Source organism: Odocoileus virginianus, chromosome 26, assembly GCF_023699985.2.
Source record: "Odocoileus virginianus isolate 20LAN1187 ecotype Illinois chromosome 26, Ovbor_1.2, whole genome shotgun sequence".
In the NCBI taxonomy this organism is placed as follows: domain Eukaryota; kingdom Metazoa; phylum Chordata; class Mammalia; order Artiodactyla; family Cervidae; genus Odocoileus; species Odocoileus virginianus.
In genome coordinates, this window is record NC_069699.1 from 16,962,062 (window position 1) to 16,983,002 (window position 20,941).

General features: G+C 39.2%; 1 protein-coding gene and 1 long non-coding RNA gene across 9 annotated transcripts in view; one reads left to right on the forward strand and one right to left on the reverse strand.

Moving 5' to 3' along the window:
• GRM7 (glutamate metabotropic receptor 7) overlaps positions 1-20,941 on the reverse strand; it is an 871,847-nt gene that overhangs the window by 485,967 nt on the left and 364,939 nt on the right. The window lies entirely within an intron of this gene.
• On the forward strand, positions 5,964-7,990 carry LOC139031295 (uncharacterized). Its single transcript, XR_011483780.1, has 2 exons — positions 5,964-6,264; positions 7,726-7,990. It is a non-coding gene; the product is annotated as an uncharacterized lncRNA (long non-coding RNA).

Below are 20,941 nucleotides of genomic sequence, written 5' to 3' on the forward strand. Positions count from 1 at the left end.
ATCTATGAAGTCTTTGAGTGAACACAGGCTTTTGTTATTAAAAAAAAAAAAAAAACACAAATCAGCAGTGACACAGCTGGGTTACAGACCAGGTATTTAATTTTGAAAGAAAGTACCAAACATATTTCTAATGCAGCTATACCATTTTATATCCCCACCAGTGATACATGAGTGCTGAGTTTGACATTTTCAGAACTGTCTTGCTTTCAGTATTAGTTATAGTATTTTTTAGTAAAAAACTAGTGGCTCGGGGGCTCAGACGGTAAAGAATCTGCCTGCGATGTGGGAGACCCAGGTTCAAACCCTGGGTCGGGAAGATCCCTTGGAGAAGGCAGTGGCACCCCACTCCAGTACTCTTGCCTGGAAAATCCCATGGATGGAGGAGCCTGGTGGGCTACAGTCCATGGGGTCGCAAAGAGTCGGACACGACTGAGCGACTTCACTTTCACTTTTCACTTTTAGTATTAGCCATTCTGGTGGCAGTAAGGTGGCATCTCACACAGTTTTACTGGCCTTCCTCTGATGATAATGACACTGCGGTGCTTGTCACATGCTTATTTCCCTTTTGTACATTTTCTTTTGTGAAGTTTTCATTAAGTCTTCAAACTTTTCTCTGGATTATGTCTTTTTTATTATTGATTTGCAGGCATTCTTTCTTCCTAAGACACAATATATACAAGATATTTATACACCAGGTTTCCTCCTAATTTGTGATTTGCCTTTATGATGATCAGAAATTTTAGCTTTGACAAAGCCAAATTTATCTACTCTTTCTTTTCTTTTATAATTAGTGTTTTTTATATCCTAAGAAATATTTGCTTACCCTAAGGTCATGCATGTATACTATTAAGTGTTTTTTTTTTTCTTGTTTAAAAGAACTTAATAGTTTTAATGTTTTTGTTTCTGTTTAATTTTTACGTATGTTGAGAGGTTAAGAGTTGAAGATCATTTAAAAAATATAGAGAGATATATAGTTTTTCAAGCAATAGAGGTTGAAAAGACTTTCCTAACCCTACTGGACTATCTTGGGGCCTTTGTAGAAAATCTGTTGACATACATGAGTAATGGCAGTTTCTGGACTCTATTTCATTGATCTCTTTTTCTATCTGTATGTCAATGTGATAGTCTCTCAATTACTGTAGCTTTATAATAGGTCTTGATATCTGGGATTGTAAATCCTCCAAGAATATTTTCCCTTGTTAAGAATGTTTTGGCTACTGACGTAGTCCACTTGCATTTTTATATAAACTATAGAATCAGTTTTACAATCTCTGCACAAGAAAGTCCTTCTGGGAATTCAACTGGGATTGCACTGAATCTATAGATGACTAGAAAATGGACAGTGATATCTACCAGGAAACGATTTAATGTCTTATCCATGTCTCATTCAGACTCACATAGTCCAAATTGGCCACACTTGTTACCAGTCTATGAGAAAAGATTTAGATCAGGTAAGAACTTGTCAGCAGGGTATAGTTCTGTTCAAAGTAGAACTTAATGTCTATTTAAATAGTCATCCAGGAATGACTGTCTTTGATCTACAAAGTGATGATGGCTGGGGTGAAAGGAGACACAATCCCCACTGTGGATGTGAGGTTCACTTTCCTTAGAAGCTCTAAGCACACAGGAGCCAATGTCTCTTGTAATAACTTCGTAGACACAGTATCTAGGGCTCCTTCCAGAGATATGCCACCTCACTAAAGGAAGTCCAAAGTTAAGGCTTTCCTCCAGCAATTTATAATGTTTCTCGGGTAAAGGCAATAAGCTAATTGCTTGGGGTTACAATTACAAAAAACAGTCCCTGGTGGCTCAGATGGGAAAGAATCAGCTTGCAATGCAGGAGACCTGGATTCGAGCCCTGGGTCGGGAAGATCCCCTGGAGGCGGAAATGGCAACCCACTCCAGTATTCCTGCCTGGAGAATCCTATGGACAGAGGAACCTGATAGGCTACAGTCCATGGGGTCACAAAAACTCAGACACAACTGAGCAATGAACACTTTTACTTTCACAATTATCATATCACTGGTGCTTCAACTCTCACATTTCCAAGGGAGAAGAGCTAGAAAACTGCAGAAATCTCATAATTTTTTGTATTTCTAATAAAGTTTCATTGTAGTTAGAAGCATGCTCTGTTTTGAGAACAAACGTATGCTCTAACACAGAAGGAGAAAGGATTTTATTTAAAAAGCATTCAAAGGCACATGAACAATATTATGTCTAACAATGAGCGACTTCAATTTCTCCAGTCATTTATAGTTTCTTTCATTTCTTTCAGCAATGTTTGAAACCTTCAGGGTAAAAGTCACACACATAATGTGTTCAATTTATTACTAAGTAGTTTATTATTTTGATGTTATTTCAGAGGACACTAACAATTTAAGAAACTCCCAAGTGAACAATTTACTACCATTGCAATTTGTATTTGCCCATATATCGGAAGCCCCTAAACAACTGCTAACATTTTTGCTTTCAATATTAATTGTAAAGAATTTAAGAATAGAAGAAAATCATGATTTTTGTTACTGTTTACATTTCTAGTGTTCTTCACTCCTTCCCAAAGATCAAAATTTCTATTAGGCATTATTCTCCTAGTACTTATAGAATTTCGTTTGTCATTTCCTCTGGTGCAAGTTTGTTGAGATTAATTCTCCAAATTCCACGTTCATTTTTGAAGTACATTGTATTAGCCAGGGTCCTCCAGAGAAACAGATCAACAGGATATGTGTCCATATATGAGACACTATGACAGACTGGCTCAGGCAGTTATGAAAGCTAAGGAATTCCATCATCTGTCATCTGTGAACTGGAGGCCCAGAAAAAGCTGGTGTTGGAATTCTAATCCCAATCTGTGGTCCTGAGAACCAGGGGAGCCCAGCTCAAGTCCAAAGGCTTGAGAACCCAGAGAGGCCAATAGTTTTAAGTCCCAGTTCAAGTTCAAAGGCCTCAGAAGCATGAGCAGCAACATTTGACGAAAGAAGAGGGATACTTCATATCAAGAAACAGCGTAGTGCCCTCCCCCTACTTTCTCGTTCTTTCTGGGCACTCATGGAATTGTATAATGCCCACCTGCACTGCTCAGGGCTGTCTCCATTACTCAATGGTTCAATGCTAGTATCTTCCAGAAAACTCTCAGGGTCACACCCAGAAATCACATTTTATCAGTTTTCTGAGCATCCCTTAGCCCAGTCAAGTTGACACATAAAATTAACCATCACAGATATTTCTTCTGGATCTAGGAATCAAGGTTTATGGGTTTTCTTACATTTTTTATTTTATTTCCAATTCAACATTTTAAGGATGCTTTATTATTCTTCACAAGAAGTCAGGCATTGCTGATCATGTCTTCCCTCCCCCCCCTCTTTTTCTCACATCTCTCTCTGCCTACTTTCAATATGTCCTTTTCTTTGGTTTTCAGCAAGTGACTATGATATGGTTAGATATGATTTTCTTCTTCTTATCCTGCTTGAGGGTCAATAAGAGTCTTTGATCTGGAAGGTATTGTTTTCTTCATTTTAAAACATCTTTGGCATTATTTATTCTGATATATCTTCAACTTCTTTTTCTCTCTCCTCCCATTTTGGAAATCTAAACAGATATATGTTATGCAACTGGATATTACCTCATAGCTTTTTAAGGTTTTGCTCAGCTGTTGTTGTTTTTTTTCCAATCATTTGGGCTTCCATTAGTTGATTCCTATTTGCCTTTTTTTAAAGCTCATTGAACAAATGATCTATTAAGTCCAACATTCTGCTAATCTCATCTAATAAATTTATGACTTTAAATATTCAATTTTTCAGTTCTAACTTTCCATTTAGTCATTTTAATTGCTTTGTATTTCTCCTGATTATAATACAAAGTTTAAGTGATAAAGAAATCTGAAAATCTAGGTTTCTGACTACAGAGAATATCTGTTATTTTTGCCAACCATCCAGTTCTCAGTCTTTGGGACACTGTAGTTTTGCTTTGCACAATTACCTTTTCCCCATTTGAGTCAGGCTCACACTCTCAGAAGGCAGTCAGTCACTCTCTGAGGACACTCATTGACTTAGGGCTCAGCTCATGTTCCATTCCGAACCAATGAGATGTGAGATTTTCTGTAGAAATCCTGGGAAGGAGCGTCTCATTCTTGTGGAAGTTTAAGCTAATAGTCTGAAAAGTCTGGAACTGCTGATGCCACTTTGCTGCCATCAGGACACTGTCAACCTCCTGAGAATGCAGCCAACAGATGGTCGGCACACTAGACGGGAACCAGTGCAATTAAGGACTGATGATAGTCCCAGAGAAGCTGGATGCACAGCACAAGTCTCAACTTGATCTATGCTGCATGAGGCAGTAAATGCCATTGTAACCTAAGCCAATGGAGACTAGCCTACTGGTAGCTCTGTTACCAGGTGAATTTAGGTCAGAGCTTTGCGGATGATACATTATGAAGTGTTAGTTGCTCAGGCATGCCCAACTCTTTGTGACCCCATTGACTGCTGCCTACCAGGCTCCTCTGTCCGTGGAATTCTCCAGGCAAGAAAACTGGGTGGGTTGTCATTCTCTTCTCTAGGGGATCTTACTGACCAACGGATCAAACCCAGGTCTCCTGCATTGTAAGCAGATTCTTTACCATCTGAGCCACCAGGGAAGCCCAGTGTATTATGAAATGTTTCATAAATGAGTGAAAACTATGCTTAATATTAATCTTTGCACCTTTAGGAAGGCCAGAAAAGACTTTCAGTCACTGGAGGCCCTGGGCTGGTCAGTTTTAGCCACTAATAGTCTCAAAAGATTATTCAGTTTTGTCATATGCATATCATTATCTTCTATCTGTATACTGCTATGAAAATGTTTGTAAAGCACTGCCTTAAGAAAACCATTTAGTATATCTAACTTCACTTTTACAATATGAAAAATGAGAAAGAGATCTTTAATGGATTTTTAATCTATACAATTTTATGACTCCATGTTGTCAGCCCTGTCTGCAAAATTTCAAGGGCAAAGTCTGAAAACATATTGTACAAGCATGAAGGGAAAGGGGTTATGTCAACACTGAAAGAAACAAATTAAAAGGCACAATTAACAAATGGAAAGACATTTAACACACAACCCTGGAACACTCAGGGGGACTAGAGATGAGTTTGCAGAAAAATAATTCTAAAATGTATCAGTGTCCTTCAGCTGAAACCTAGATGATCTGTGGCAGAGCCCAAGTTTGAGAAAATCCTACACCCCAAAGTCTTAAAACTTGCCAAAAGTAGATACTCAGTTTAAAGCCCAGTGAACACTAAGGTTTCCATCATTTGAATAATACTCACCATTTTTTAAATAATTGCATTATCATGTGTAAACCAGTAGCAAAAATAAAGGCAACAGCATTCAAATAGTCTACTGCATAGGTCAAGGAATAGTGTGAATGTGGTCATATCAAATTTCATGGAGAAAGACCCACTGTATGACGTGGGAAGAGATTTTAACCCACACACTAGCTCAACTCTGTCATTTTAAAGATGAGAAGGACCATTCTCAATGTGATCATTTTCTGATGAACCACATAGGTTTTTTGGCCACTTTACCCTCCACCATGGTTGTCATACACACCCTGTAAGAGATCCTGTGTTGTGAACAGCTGGGGAAGTAAACAGCATGTCCTATTTCTCTGGACCGTTTAGCTCTAGCCAGTCACAGAATCATTATTTAAGTTGACATCTTTGTTTAATCTTCTTCTGATGCTAAGATATATCCAGCAGGGAATCAGATAAAAAGATCAAGCACAAAAAGGGGTTATAACAGCTCAGTTGGTGGTACCAGTGCCTGTTCACTTTTCTCAGAAATAAAGATGTTGTTCCATCCCATTACACTGAAGCTATAAAAAAGTTCCATAAGTAAAAAACAGGGATTTCAGCAGGGGATTTAGGGGAAAAAACAGGCGTAGTGATTGGCGCCGTAAGCCAGCACTGCTGAGAAACGTGCTCCCAAGGCATGATGACAGAGCTGGGACCCTTAAAAACCAACAGATCTCGGGAATGTTCTAACATGCAGCAACATGCATCTGTGCCTACACAGAAATCAGGAAAGGTGCCCTGGAAAGCTGGTCAGAGAAACCATGTGACTTACTCAGCTGGCAAATCTGAAGTACCACCAGCTTCCTACATCTCCCATTTTTCATACTGACAGAAGATTGGAACAACTTTAGAAATTCAAGATCTGCTTACACCTTCAATAACCAGCTCACCAAACTGCATAGTCTGGTATTTATCCCAGCATCCAGCTCACAGTAGGTAAATAATCTATCTTGATTGAGTATATTTAACGCAAAAGTAAATAGTGTTGCATCTAAGTTTTCCTTTTCCTTGCTTTATCTCAGGCTTGTGGGATGGTCTTATTCAATAATTTCACAGTTTTTAAAAATTCCTAAATTAAACTTAAAAAAGCAACTTCCTAGATAGGTAGTTATTGTATAGGTAACCTTATTGTATAGGTTATCAATAATGCCAATTATGAGTATTATATTAATTGATATATGTAAATCATTCAAATAGTGCATGCCACATATAAGCATAAATAATTATTATAATCACAATTATTGACAGTACTGTTATTATTATTCATGTCTGTAATTCATATAGATGCCTTCACTCACAACCCACACAGAAATCAAAGCAAACCTTTCTGATCAAATGAAGTCTCATGTGCTATGTCATTCATTGATTAAGGTCCTCTCAAATTTGAAATCAAATAAGGAAAGTCAACATTAAGCAGACCTTGGCTGAATTACATTTTAATGTATTCAATAACCATATGCTGATTACTTATGTGCCAGACACCGTGCTAAGAACCATTTGAGAAAGAATGAGTGAAGGAATAAGCAGTATGAGATGAGACTGAAATTTTGCAAAAAAGTACTGGGAAAAGGTAAAACATTTTTAATTTTTTTAACATCCTGTATCAATACTAGAAGTGGGAGACTTAGGCTGCTAATGGATATTTCAGGTTTGAGAGCTGAGGGAGATATATTGTCCTTCTTACAAGCTAGACCTTCAGTATATGCCAACATTTAACCATATATTAATAGTTACATATAATTAATTATTATGTATAATTCCCTTATCCATATTTCAAACTACTGCAATGTCTTCTTGCAAATAAAAAAATATTTTTGAGGTTAGAGGCTATAAGTCAATAGGTTAAATTTATTCCCAACAGATATATTTATTTGGTGCATCTTAAAATTGGGAGCTTTAAGATTTAAAAATAATAACCTAAATGTCCATCAGCAGAGGAATTTATAAAGAAGATATGGAACATATAGACAGTGGAATATTACTCATCCACACAAAGCAACAAATCTGTGTCACTTGCAGAGATGTGGATGAACGTAAAGACTATCATGCAGAGTGAAGTAAGTCAGAAAGAGAAAAACAGATATTGTACAATATGGTTTATATGTGGAATTTATAAAAATGTTCCAGATGAACTTATCTGCAAAGCAGAAACAGAGACACAGATGTAGAGAAAAAACTTAATGGATATGAAGTGGGGAAGAAGGGGTGGGATGAACAGGGAGCTTGGGATCGACATATATACACTACTGATGCTACATATGAAACAGACAACTAACGAGAACCTACCCCAGGGCACAGGGGACTCAGGGTGCTACAGTGACCTAAATGGAAAGGAAATCTAAAAATGAGTGTATATATGTATATGTATAGTTGATTCTGCCTTCAATCATTTTTCAGTCTTCAAGATTGAAAGCAGGAGGAGAAGGGGACAACAGAGGATGAGATTGTTGGATGGCATCACTGACTCGATGGACATGAGTTTGAGCAAATTCCGGGAGCTGGTGATGGACAGCGAAGCCTGGCGTGCTGCAGTCCACGGGGTCTCAAAGATTTGGACACGACTGAGCGACTGAACTGAACTGATAGATTCACTTGGCTATACAGCAGAAACTAACAACATCATAAAGCAGCTGTACTTCAACTAAAATAATAAAAAAATATGTCTAGATGCTTTAAAAAAATTCCAGGATGGGGCAGTAGCGGGCTTGCATGGCCAAAGTCAGCTGAAGAGGAACTTCTGTCTTTGTTTAGTTGCTAAGTTGTGTCTAACTCTTTTGCGATACCACAGACACTGTAGCCCGCAGGCTCCTCGGTCCATGGGCTTTCCCAGGCAAGAACACTGGAGTGGTTGGCATTTCCTCCTCCAGGGGAATCCTCCCAACCCAGGGACTGAACCTGCATCTCCTGTGTCTCCTGCATTGGCAGGTGGATTCCTTACCACCGAGCCACTAGGAAGCCCTGAAGAGGAACAGCGGCCCCCTTATTTACAAAAGGTGTGTCCCCTGCAGGGTGTCAGAGCCCTACCTCACCCCATGAATGTGCATGTGCTGAGCTCACTTCACTTTCTCATACTGCTTGCTCAGTCCATCCAAACATCAGAGACTGTGACCTCTGCCCTATATGCACAGATTTCTAACACCCCCTCGATGACCATGATGCAATGCAAAGTTAATGAACCTTTAGTGCAGGGCTTCTCACTAACACAGCTCCTTGAAGGTCCTACACCCCATTTTATATCTGTGTCTACATCACTATCAGTATTTCTTTTATGAGGCCTCCCACCACCAGAACTAAGTTTCAATTCCATACCACCAAGATCTACCTCTGCTGGCTCTCAGACTGTCAAACTAGAATGAAAAACTCACCACCACCAACAACAAAAAAAAAAACCATGCTAAAAGATTGCTGCCCCTCCTTGCTGCCTACAGATGTTTGATGGAAATCCACTGGGAAGAGTGGATATCTGCTCTTATTAGGCACTATCTCTAGTAGGCTACGGAGAATTAATTGATAAAATGATAGAGTGTCTTTACTCAGGATGCTTGTTAAAATCTGGATGATTGCTTGCAGCAAAAAGTAATTGAAAATGTGATCAAAAGTTACAGTCAGGCTACTTGGTACAGTGTGTGATGCTCTGATTTCAGAAGAAAGGCAGAACTAACTTGTGAATTGAAGCCTTGAGAGAAGCCTTCAGCCTTTCAGCCTCATGCTGAAAGAAGCAGCACAAAGTCTTAACTCCTGTGCTTCTTGCTCTTAGACCTTGGCTTTTGAAAACCAGTTAAATGAACAGTATCTCTTAAGAGTCCTCAGGAAAATTCTCTAGATTAAAAAAAAAAATGGCCTTCTCTACCTATAGTGCCCAGGGTCAGAAATTATATTCTTAAGAGATGGTGGTGTGAGTTATGGATATTTAGGAGGATGTTCGTAGAAAATTCAAGGGCTAGGAAGGGAGACTCCTAGAGTAGAAATTAACCTAGAGGGTTAAGTCTCAGGAAGGTTCTGCCTCTGTTGAGCTCCACAAAACCTAGTATCAAGCCAAAGCAGAAAAAGCCAAAATAAAGGCAGAATTGATATGAGACAGTAACACAGATTTCAGATCAGGGGTTCAGCAAACTATGGCCCATAGAGTATTGTCTGGATTCTGTGAATAAAGTTTTCTTGGCACAGCAACATCCATTCATTTAGATATTGACCATGACTATGTTTGCACTGCAACAATACACTCCAGTAACTGTTACATAAGCTGTGTGACCCTTTGAGATAAAGTCTGCCCACACAAACTCCTATTCAGATCGTTGCTTCACTTAAATTTGGACAGGTATGAGAAGAATAGCAAGGAGAGATAAGAAAGCCTTCCTAAGTGATCAATGCAAAGAAATAGAGGAAAACAACAGACTGGGTAAGACTAGAGATCTCTTCAAGAAAATTAGAGATCCCAAGGGAACATTTCATGCAAAGATGGGTTCAATAAAGGACAGAAATGGGATGGACCTAACAGAAGCAGAAGATATTAAGAAGAGGTGGCAAGAATACACAGAAGAACTATATTAAAAAAAAAAAAGATCTTAATGACCCAGACACCACGATGGTGTGATCACTCACCAGACATCCTGGAGTGTGAAGTCAAGTGAGTCTTAGGAAGCATCACCATGAACAAAGCTAGTGGAGGTGATGAAATTCCAGCTGAGCTATTTCAAATCCTAAATGATGATGCTGTTAAAGTGCTGCACTCTATATGCCAGCAAATTTGGAGAACTCAGCAGTGGTCACAGGACTGGAAAAGGTCAGTTTTCATTCCAATCCCAAAGAAAGACAATGTCAAAGAATGTTCAAACTGCTGCACAATTGCACTCATCTCACATGCTAGCAAATTAATGCTCAAAATTCTCCAAGAGAGGCTTCAACAGTACGTGGTCTGAGAACTTCCAGATGTTCAAGCTGGATTTAGAAAAGGCAGAGGAACCAGAGATCAAATTGAAAACTGGATCATAGAAAAAGCAAGAGAGTTCCAGAAAGACATCTACTTCTGATTTATTGACTACACCAAAGCCTTTGACTATGTGGATCACAACAAAGTGTGGAAAATTCTTAAAGAGATGGGAATACTAGACACCTTACCTGCCTCTTGAGAAATCTATATGGAGGTCAAGAGCAACAGTTAGAATGGGACATGGAACAACAGACTGGTTCCAAATTGGGAAAAGAGTACATCAAGCTGTATATTGTCACCCTGCTTATTTAAGTACATCATGCAAAATGCCAGGCTGGTGGAAGCAAAAGCTGGGATCAAGATTGCCAGGAGAGATATCAATAACCTCAGATATGCAGATAACACCACCCTTATGGCAGAAAGCGAAGAACTACTAAAGAGACTCTTGATGAAAGTGGAAACAGGACAGTGAAAAAGTTGGCTTAAAACTCAACATTCTAAAAACTAAGATCATGGCATCTGGTTCCATCACTTCATGGCAAATAGATGGGAAAACAGTGGAAACAGTGAGAGACTTTATTTTCCTGGGCTCCAAAATCACTTCAATAGTGACTGCAGCCATGAAATTAAAAGGCACTTGCTCCTTGGAAGAAAAGCTATGACCAACCTAGACAGCATATTAAAAAGCAAGAGACATTATTTTGCCAACAAAGGTCCATCCAGTCAAAGTTATGGTTCTTTCAGTAGCCATGTATAGATATGAGAGTTGGACCATCAAGAAAGCTGAGCATCGAAGAACTGATGCTTTTGAAGTTTGGTGTTGGATTAGACTCTTGCAAGGCTCTTGGATTTCAAGGAGGTCAAACCAGTCAATCCTAAAGGAAATCAGTTCTGAATATTCATTGGAAGGAATGATGCTAAAGCTGAAGCTCCAATACTTTGGCTACCTGATGAGAAGAAGTGACTCACTGGAAAAGACTCTGATGCTGGGAAAGATTGAAGGCAGCAGGAAAAGGGGACAACAGAGGATGAAATTGTTGGAAGGCATCACCAACTCGATGGACATGAGTTTGAGCAAGCTCTGGGAGTTGGTAATAGACAGGAAAGCCTGGCATATTATAGTACATGGGACTGCAACGAGTCGGACGTGACTGAACAACTGAACTAAACTGAGAAGGAACAGTGGTAGGAGAAATTTCCCTTATTCAGAACCTATTATATTCTGGATACTGGCCTACATGCCAGATGAAAGTTATTCATTTCATACTTAAAATTAGTCTATAAGGTAGGATTAGTCATATTGATATTTTACATAGGAGCAAACTACCACACCCAGAAAAAGAAACTTTCCACACAATTTGAAGAATGCTGTGTTGGACATCACTTTGATCCACTTCTGTAGTGTGAGCAATATATCCTTTAACACTGTGGGGTTGGATTTTGAAGAGAAGAAATGGGGTTTTATGTTTTGGGTTTTTTCCCCTACCACCTGGGGTGGCCCCAAATTGCAAAGGACAGAAAAAAGAGTAATTGTCTACCAGACATTCTGTGGGACCCCCAGCAAAAACTATTTAAAGTTGAAGATTTCTTAAGCCAACTGCTAAACATCAACATCAGAAAGGGATTGGGGACAAGAGAAGTGTCAAAAGGGAAAGGACAGGGGCCTCAGGATTCTGCTTAAATTCAAGCGCTGCCCCTAATGACCCAGTGACTGGGGCAAGGGGCCTCCGCTGAGCGTGAATGGAGATAAGATACTATCCTCTGAAATTCACTGAGGACCAAATGAGTGAACTTTGTACATGAAGAAGCACTTAATTATTCCTTTTGTAAAATTAACAGCATCGGTGCCTTGTGTGGCTGAGAAGGAAGACCAACAGGAAGAGAGCTCCCTGTGTCAGACAGCGGCTGCTGGGGAACGAGCCGCCCCAAGCAAAGCGGTTTGAAACCACACGCATTTACTGCTGCTCAGGAATCTGTGAGTGGTTTTGCTGATCTGGGCCAGGCACGGCTGCCCTTTAAGGGCTGGAACATGGGTCTGTAGTCAGCTGAGTTAGAGGCTGGGACTGGGTGTTCTAGGAAAGGTATGGCTCATCTGCCTGGTGGGTGGCTGGCTCTTATCCTGACTAGTGTAGTAAGTGAGCATTGGATCTCTCATCATCTAAAAGGCCCATCTAAGCTTGTTGCTAAGGCATCTGGGCAGAGTTCAAAGACAGAAAGTAAAAGAAGGCAATGACTCTTGCTAGCACTGGAAACAAGCATTTTGTCTATTTCCAACATACTCTAATGGTCAAAGCAGGTCACCAGGGCAGCCCATATTCAAGCAGTGGGAAAAATTCACTCTCTTGCTAAGAGTTGCTATCAAGTCACATTGCCTGAGGCGTGGCGACCATCAATCCTCCCCACCTCCTCCTTTTCCTTCTTTTGAAAAAGGAAAATGCTCATATCCATCCACATCTGTAGTAAAGATAAAATGAGACAAAATATTTAAAAGATCTAAGTACTGTGTGGCACATCCTAGGCACCCAGTAAGTACATCTTGTTGCCTTTGCCATATTGCTCTAATCTATGCCCTATGATTCATTCAAACATTTTCTAAGTAGGTTGTATTTTTCCTTTCAAAGAACTTCTGAGCCCCAGATATAGTTAATTCTGGGTGAGGAGCAAATTATATGTATATTCTTCTCACCTAGTTGAGAAATGATGACTATTATCTGTGTAGGCAGCTCAAAAACAAGCTATGTTTCCATTGAGAGTGGAATGCGTTTGCACCTTTCCTGTGACAGTGGTATGCAGGGAAGCACGATGGAAATGCAAGATAAGGATGCGCTGGGCCTTGCCATGACTGAGGTCAGATGTCTAGAGGTGTGGGTATAATCTGTATCACAGTCCTTGAGAACTGGAGACAAAGCCCAGTCACTACTTGAGCAGCATGGGCACCCTGGGAGTGCTGACCAGCACCGCCATCCGTGTAGGTGGTGGCCAAATTACTAGCATAAACATTTCTTCAGAGAAGCTTAAGAAGCAAGAGTCTGTACCCACCCATGTACAGAGAATGCTGTCTCAAATACACTGAATGACTTGGCTTACCTATTAGGAGCTGAACAACACTATTTACAGGAGCAGAAAATTACAGAAGCACAATGCATGAAGGACTATTACAAATAGCCAGGACATCCACATCTAAGTAGAAAGGAAGGAAAGCACTGGCTGTTCCTGCTATTTACTGCCTGGTTGATTAGTAGCAACAAGAAAGGTAACATCAGTTTAAAGCGAAAGGCTTTAAAACCTGGTTATCTAACTTAAAGACTGAAAAGTGTATTCTAATAAGGGAGGTGCTTAGATACTAATTAGGTATAAACATGGATCTAGAGTAGGGTCACATAAATGAATATTATGAAGAATTCAGTCTCATTATAGGCAGTACAAAGAAAGATGAATGTCATATTGCAGGGGCTGGGCCTAAGATGAGTTTAAAAAAAAAAAAACTTCGATGAGTTTAATGAAAGAATCTTTGATCTGACTCCTTTCAAGAATAATAAAGAGGAAAGCAAAACATCATTTCTAATGAGGAGTATATACTGGGAAAATGTCACAAACCTTTTTCTTATCTGTTAGGTTAACAATTATCCCTCAATAATTGTTTTAGGATTTTTTGCAAATCCAAAACGGTTGCACTATTTTGCAACCAAAGAGTATCTGTAACCTAATGATCATTTCCTCAAGACATAAAAGAAAATATCATCTTCTGGTGTTGCCAGGGAAAAAAAAATGTGAAAAAAAGTATTTTCCCCCAAGAAAGGTTATTATGTCATATAAAGAATCAATCTTAGATACTTGATACATGTGTCATTAAAGCACATTTGTTAAAGGATGACTTTATTGAGTGTGTTCTTATAGACTAGGCCCAATGTTAAGTACTTTATGAGCATTATCTTATCATAATCATACAAAGATGATATGGGTACTGTTGTTAATAGTTAAGAACCTGAGGCCCAGAGACATAAGTAACTCATCAGAAGAGATGCTGATGGTAAATGGTAGAGAGGGGAACCCAAACCAGGCAGTACGAATCAACTTTAACCACTAAAAGTGTTGTTTTGGTTTTTTTTTTACATTTTAATTTTATACTGGAGTATAGTTGATTATGGGTGGCACAGTGTTAAAGAATCTGCCTGTCAATGCAGGAGATGCAAGAGACCTGTGTAGGTTAGATTCCTGGGTCAGGAAGATCCCCTGGAGTACGAAATGTCAACCCACTCCAGTATTCTGGCCTGGGAAATCCCATGGCCAAAGGAGCTGGTGGGCTACGGTCCATGAGGTCGCAAGAGCTGGTCATGACAGAGTATCACATGCACACACAGCTGATTGTAGGTCATTATTAATACTAATGAAGCAGGGATATATTTTCTGATGAATATCAGAATGCATGCTAAAAGGTCAAATTTGGTTTCCATTTCTAAAACTTACCTTATTTTTCAGAACTTTATTAAAGCACTACTTCTGCTTAAATATGACATAATTTCATTTTCCTAAATCCCATTGTAATTTGCATCAGGATTCCTTTTCTTTGGCTATTATAAAGGTTTCTATTTTAAACATTTAAAAGTGTTATGGTAATGCTTGGGTTTCCCTGACGGCTCAGATGGTAAAGAATACACCTGCAATGTGGGAGACTGGGTTTGAAACCTGGGTTGGGAAGATCACCTGGAGAAGGGAATTGCAACCCACTCTAGTATTCTTGCCTGGAGAATTCCATGGACAGAGGAGCCTGGTGGGTTACATACAGTCTACGGGGTCACAAAGAGTCAGACATTACTGAGTAACTAACACACACACACACACACACACATAGAGCACATTTTCTGGAAGTGGAATTAATGGGTCACTGGGTTTGTGCAGTTTTAATTTTAATAGATATTGCTGAATTGCCTTGCAGAGAGCTTGTGTGATTTATTCTCCCCCATCACAGTGTTCGATGATGCTTGTTTTTCTAAATCTTGCCAACACTGTGACATTAATCTTTTTGATCTTTGCTAACTTACAATAAGTACAAACTGGTAACTTAATATGCATTTTTGAATTATGGATCACATAAGCATCTAACTCACACGTCTGTGTGCTCAGTTGTGTTTGACTGTTTGCGACCCCCCGACTGTAGCCCACCAGGCTCCTCTGTCCATGGGATTTCCCAGCAAGAATACTGGAGTGGGTTACCATTTCCTACTCCAGGGGATCTTCCTGATCCAGGGATCAAACTCATGTCTCCTGCATCTCCTGCACTGGCAGGCAGATACTTTAACATTTGAGCCACCTGGGAAGCCCATGAATATCTAAACCAATAATTGAAAGCCACTTAAAAAAAAAATGTGTTACAAATATTTAACTATGGTGAAACTAAAAGTAAGACCCTCAGGGAGAAACTGCAGGAAGAAAACTTAACATGTTCCAAAATCCTTAAAAATATCATGAACCACTTTAGGACATGATAAATTGCTCACGGTGTAAAGTAATCAAGAAAAGATGAGGTAGTCTCTCAAAAGGAATGTTGAAGCTAAGAAGATATTAAATAATAGTGGGAAGGGGGTGGATTTGATGGCCTCCCTTCAGCCAAGAAATTCCATGGAAATCCCATCACTGGGTTTACTCACTGCGGTTTGAGTCATTTTGTAAAAGGAAGGTTCTGACCTGATCAAAAGTCATGATACTTGTGAAAACTTAATAGAGCAGTTCCAGCCATTTCACACTTTTCTTTCCTCCACGACAATGAGTCCCACATAATGGATATTCATTAAGTACCCATTACTCTATTGCTTATAGTTTGTACAATTACAAAAAGATCATAGAGTCTTTCAAAACTCCTATTACAAATTTTTATTCTCCTTGCACAGATTAAATAAGGTGGAAGACTTTAAGAAACTTTAATTATAATAGCTGGTACAATCTGATATCATAATCATAACTATATTTTTCTCCAAATTCTATCCACACATTTTCTAGCAATTATAGCAGTGCTTCCATCCCCCTGTATTAGAGAATTAGTCATTGATGTTTAATCAGGGGAAGGATCATAATTAATCAAAGTGCCCATTTAGAAGAACTTGCCAGTGGTCAGGAAGACATTTTAGCCTTCCGACAAATCTTATCTTGGAAAGCTGAAATAAGCAGATTAAATAAATTGTGCTTTCTCAATTCAAAATGTAATTCTCTAACTTCAATTACAAAGTTTTCCAGAATTCTAAACTAGGACATATATATTCAAGTCTCTATTTCAAGACACATAATCAGATTCTGAAGCAAAAAAAAGAAAAAGAAAAGTCAGAACCAAAACTCGGTAACAGCTTTAAATTTGTTCAACACAGAATTATTTTAACATTACTCTCCCTATAGTTTTGAAAATAAGAATCTGTATTCAGACAAGCTCTTAATTTACTGGGAAATCCCATTAGGGTACTCATATGTCTCCATAAATATCCAGATTTCACTATCATCTGAAGATTCACAGAAAGGAGTCACCTAGAAAGGACTGTGATAATGCTAAGTCAGGAGGCCGAAATCCATCCTAAGCAACCAAAATTGAGTCCATCAGGCCTAAGTTAGAATCTTAACTTGGCTTCTTAGTGGTTATAGAGTCTTCATCTGCAAACTGTCACTAATAAAAGTAGCTACCGCAGTCAGGTAGGTGAGCAGGTAGATTGAATTATAAGAATTATAGCTGACAAACCACTCAACATGGTGTTTGGCACATGGCAAATGCCTCCACATATTAGTTTTTCATCATGTCACTGTACGAGTCCCACATACATCTCTCAGGAATTACAAGAACTTCAAAATGACATTGACTGACTCATACCCCTTCCAAACAGACTGACGCTGAGAAACCCTTCCCTTTTTACTTCTCCTCTTATCCTCTGATACTTCAGTCCATTTTCTTCCACTTCCATCTAGATTATTCTCACCTGGTCTGGTCTAGAAAAAGTCTATGGTGGGCAAAGCGAAGGTAAATGCTCAGACTTGACCTCCCTACTTTTTATCATATCTCTGCTCCAACTTCTATGATAAAAAGCTTACACCGTTATGATGAATATATGTCAGTATGCACTTGTTCACACTCTGGAAAGTACAGTATTCGAATGAACGAATCATCATGTAAACTATGGACTTTGGTGGTTATAATGTGTCATTGTAAGTTCATCAGTTGTAAAAAACATACCACTTGGGTTAGGGATGTTGATCATTGAAGAGGCTCTCATGTATGACAGCAGGGGGTAGATGGGAAATTACATCTTCTCAGTTTTGTGGTGAACCTAAAACTTGTCTTTATAAAGTCTAAAATAATTTAAAGCATTAATCAAATAAGAAAAAAAGCTCAGTCTGACTTGGAAAAGTTGCCCTATGTTTTGTGAAAAATTGATGTATATTTTGGTTCAATCCAGAGCCAACATTGTGAATTTGGCATTTTTTTTTTTTAAAACAAGATCTGAGTGAGAAAAGATGTTGGAAGAGTGAGAAAAGATGTTGGAAGAGACTCTCCCCATATTCAGGAGACAGCTTTTTCACGTCTCTGCACTGTGCACATATGCTTGTATCTCCCTTCTGGATCACCACTTCTTGAACCTCTTACTCGTGCATCAAAAGCATCTCAAATGTAATTACATCCATAAAGTCTTTCCTTCTTCCTTACAGTCAATCACTTACTCCTCTGTCTGACTTGATTATCTGTGATACACTCTGTCAGTGTGGTGTTGTAGTTATTTGTTCACATCCGTGTTACCCAGCAGCTCACAGGGTCTTGGGATTCCTTTCTTTCATGGGCCCGGGTTCAGCATGACTGGTACAGACTGGGTCCTGATAAACGGTGAACTGAGGCCCTGCCCCACTCGAGGGCAGTATTAAGGGGGCAGATTTAGAGCCTGGTTGTGGGTTAAATCCAAATCTGCCTCTGGCTAATTGTGGAATCTTGGGTAGTTACTCAAACACCAAATGCCTTAGTTTTCCCATCTGTAAACAGATGATCGTATCTACCTCTCAGACAGGTTGTAGGATTAAATAGATGAGCGCAGGGAGAGTCCTTAGTTCGGTGCCTCCCACATAGTAAGTGTTCAGTAAACGCCACCTGCTACGGTGACTGCGGTCGCTGCAGTTGCTATGGTGATTTGCCTCTTCAGATCCCTCACGTCACTGCCCAGGAAGATCCCAGCAAAGATGCTTTCATTGGTTAGCCCTGGAACTTGGCCAATACACAAGGTGTTCCAGAAGGGAAAAAATACACTTCCAATTAAAAAATGACTTCAGATAAAAATATTTTAGAATGCCATCTGTTCATATGCTCATATAGCCAATTTCATTAAATTCTAAGGAAATATTTAAGTGCTGATATTGTATTATGAGACACCTTTCAATTGGTTGATGAGCTTATCTGAACAATTTTTGTAGAGCATATATTCTTTGGATGGGTTATGTATGGAACAAGAAAACTGACTGGAAGCCAAGAATCACTAACTCACTTGCCAAATGCTTAATTCAGGCCTCACTCCTAGGACCTTCCAAAAGGAGGGGTGACATCCAGACATTTTTTTTTTTCCTTGCAGCACTACCTACCACGGTCCTCCTCTTTCCCTCCGTCTTCCCACTCTCCTCCCCATAATACATACACAATTTGTGATAGCTCCATGTTTAAGACCATTGCTCGGAAGGTTTTCAGTGCTGATGCACATAAGGAATGAATGGGTGAGTATAAGTACTGTTGTGTGTGGTCCAGTTGAGGTGGTAATGGCCCATATCACCATCTTCCCACTAGGAGATTCATAAATGGACCACAAAGCATCTTGAGCAATAGCCACTTCCCAGAATTACTCCTACATTCACAACCCTGGTTCACTCCATTATTTTTTTCCTGTGAGGCATGCTTAATGCTGTCTGTAAATTTTTTTAATACATATTTTAAGTTTTTTCAGACTACTATCTATTCACAAATGCTGTTTAGAAAAAATATATATAAATATAAATATATGTAAAAATATAATATATCTATATAATGTTTGTGTGTGTATACATATGTGTTCTTACACAAACAAAATCTCTTTGAAAGTTCTTTCAAGCACTGGCCCATCTCCAACATCTATTGTAGGACTGAGCTTCTCCTTACCTTCCACTGCTCTCATTAACTTCAGAGGAATCTTGAACACTTACAAGAGAAGCACCAAAACTATACCAAATGCCTCCTACTGAGAAATGAACCTTAACTCAGAGCTGAACACTAAAGAGCAGTTCTGGCACATACTTAATCAGATGACAATGATTCACGTAACTTCTACAGAAGAGCAACCTGGTGACCTCTGATAGAGGATGCAAAAAAAAAAAAACAACCCAAAACCCTGCATTATATGATCTTGGCTGCTCTTAAGATATGTATTACTTTAAAGTGATAAGCATCTCCATGGTGCCTTTTCTATATTAATTTTTAATTCAAGTGCCGGGTATAACACTGTGCTTGTTTCTGTTCTAAAATGTGAGAACCTGTATTTATATCATTATTAATTTAACCAGTTTGAGTAGGTAATTTCTTTGCTACATAAGGGTTCAAGTAGAAGGTGGGAAACTGCTGATACATGGAGTCTAGAAACATAAAGAAGCATTAAACATCTGTCAGCCAGAGAAAAAGTGTGTCTAGGGGAAGCTGAGTGGGGAGTGGGAAGAAGTTCATTTGTTTTTCTCTATTTCTCCCACTGCTATCGTTCTTCTCCAGAGAGAACTTCCCATTAAAATGCATCCATTCTTCATATTTTTGCACTATATTCAAGCCACCTCAACATCTTACAAAATCCTAATGAGTCCACTCATCAGTACAGTGGATAAACGATCAGTACGTTCGTATGTAGGTGGATGACAGCTTACAGGATACTCACTGAGTGTCTGGGTTGGAACCCTACTCTGCTGCTTCTACAGGGAAGAAGCTGGGCAATTTTATCAACTCTCCGTGTCTCAGTGTCCTAAATTCTAACAAGGAAATGATGAGTCTACCTCATAGGGGCATTATGGAGATTGAACAAATTAATACATGTACATGTTTAAATGAATATCTCTTAGTCAATGCTCAAAAGGCTATCTATGGTAAAAATATTGATAGTTCTATACAGTAACCTACCTCTCATTTGTCTGCTTCACTGTCATAAATTTTAAGGCTAGAAGGTAAATACAAGACCATGCATTCTCCCACACCACTCCTCAGATTAATAATTGAGCCCAGGAATATTATGAAACCTCTTCTAAGGGGTCATACGAAGTGAAGGGTCAGTCCCTCAGTCGTGTCCGACTCTTTGTGACCCCGTGGACTGTAGCCCTCCAGGCTCCTCTGTCCATGGGACTCTCCAGGCAAGAACACTGGAGTAGGTTGCCATTCCCTTCTCCAGGGGATCTTTCCAACCCAAGGATGGAACCTGGTTCTCCTGCATTGTAGGCAGATTCTTTACCATCTGAGCTGCCAGGGGTCACAATCGCCATCAGGGAAATCATTCAATCTACTTATTCTCACCCCATGAATCCTTCCAGTGAATGATGCTATGAAGCTAAAAGAAGATTATGATTTCTACTCCTTTGGGGTAAAAATACACAATTACTCCTATGTCAACATTTGTCAGATTTTTAGATAAAAGTATTAATCTGTGTGCTTTATGCTTTATCACT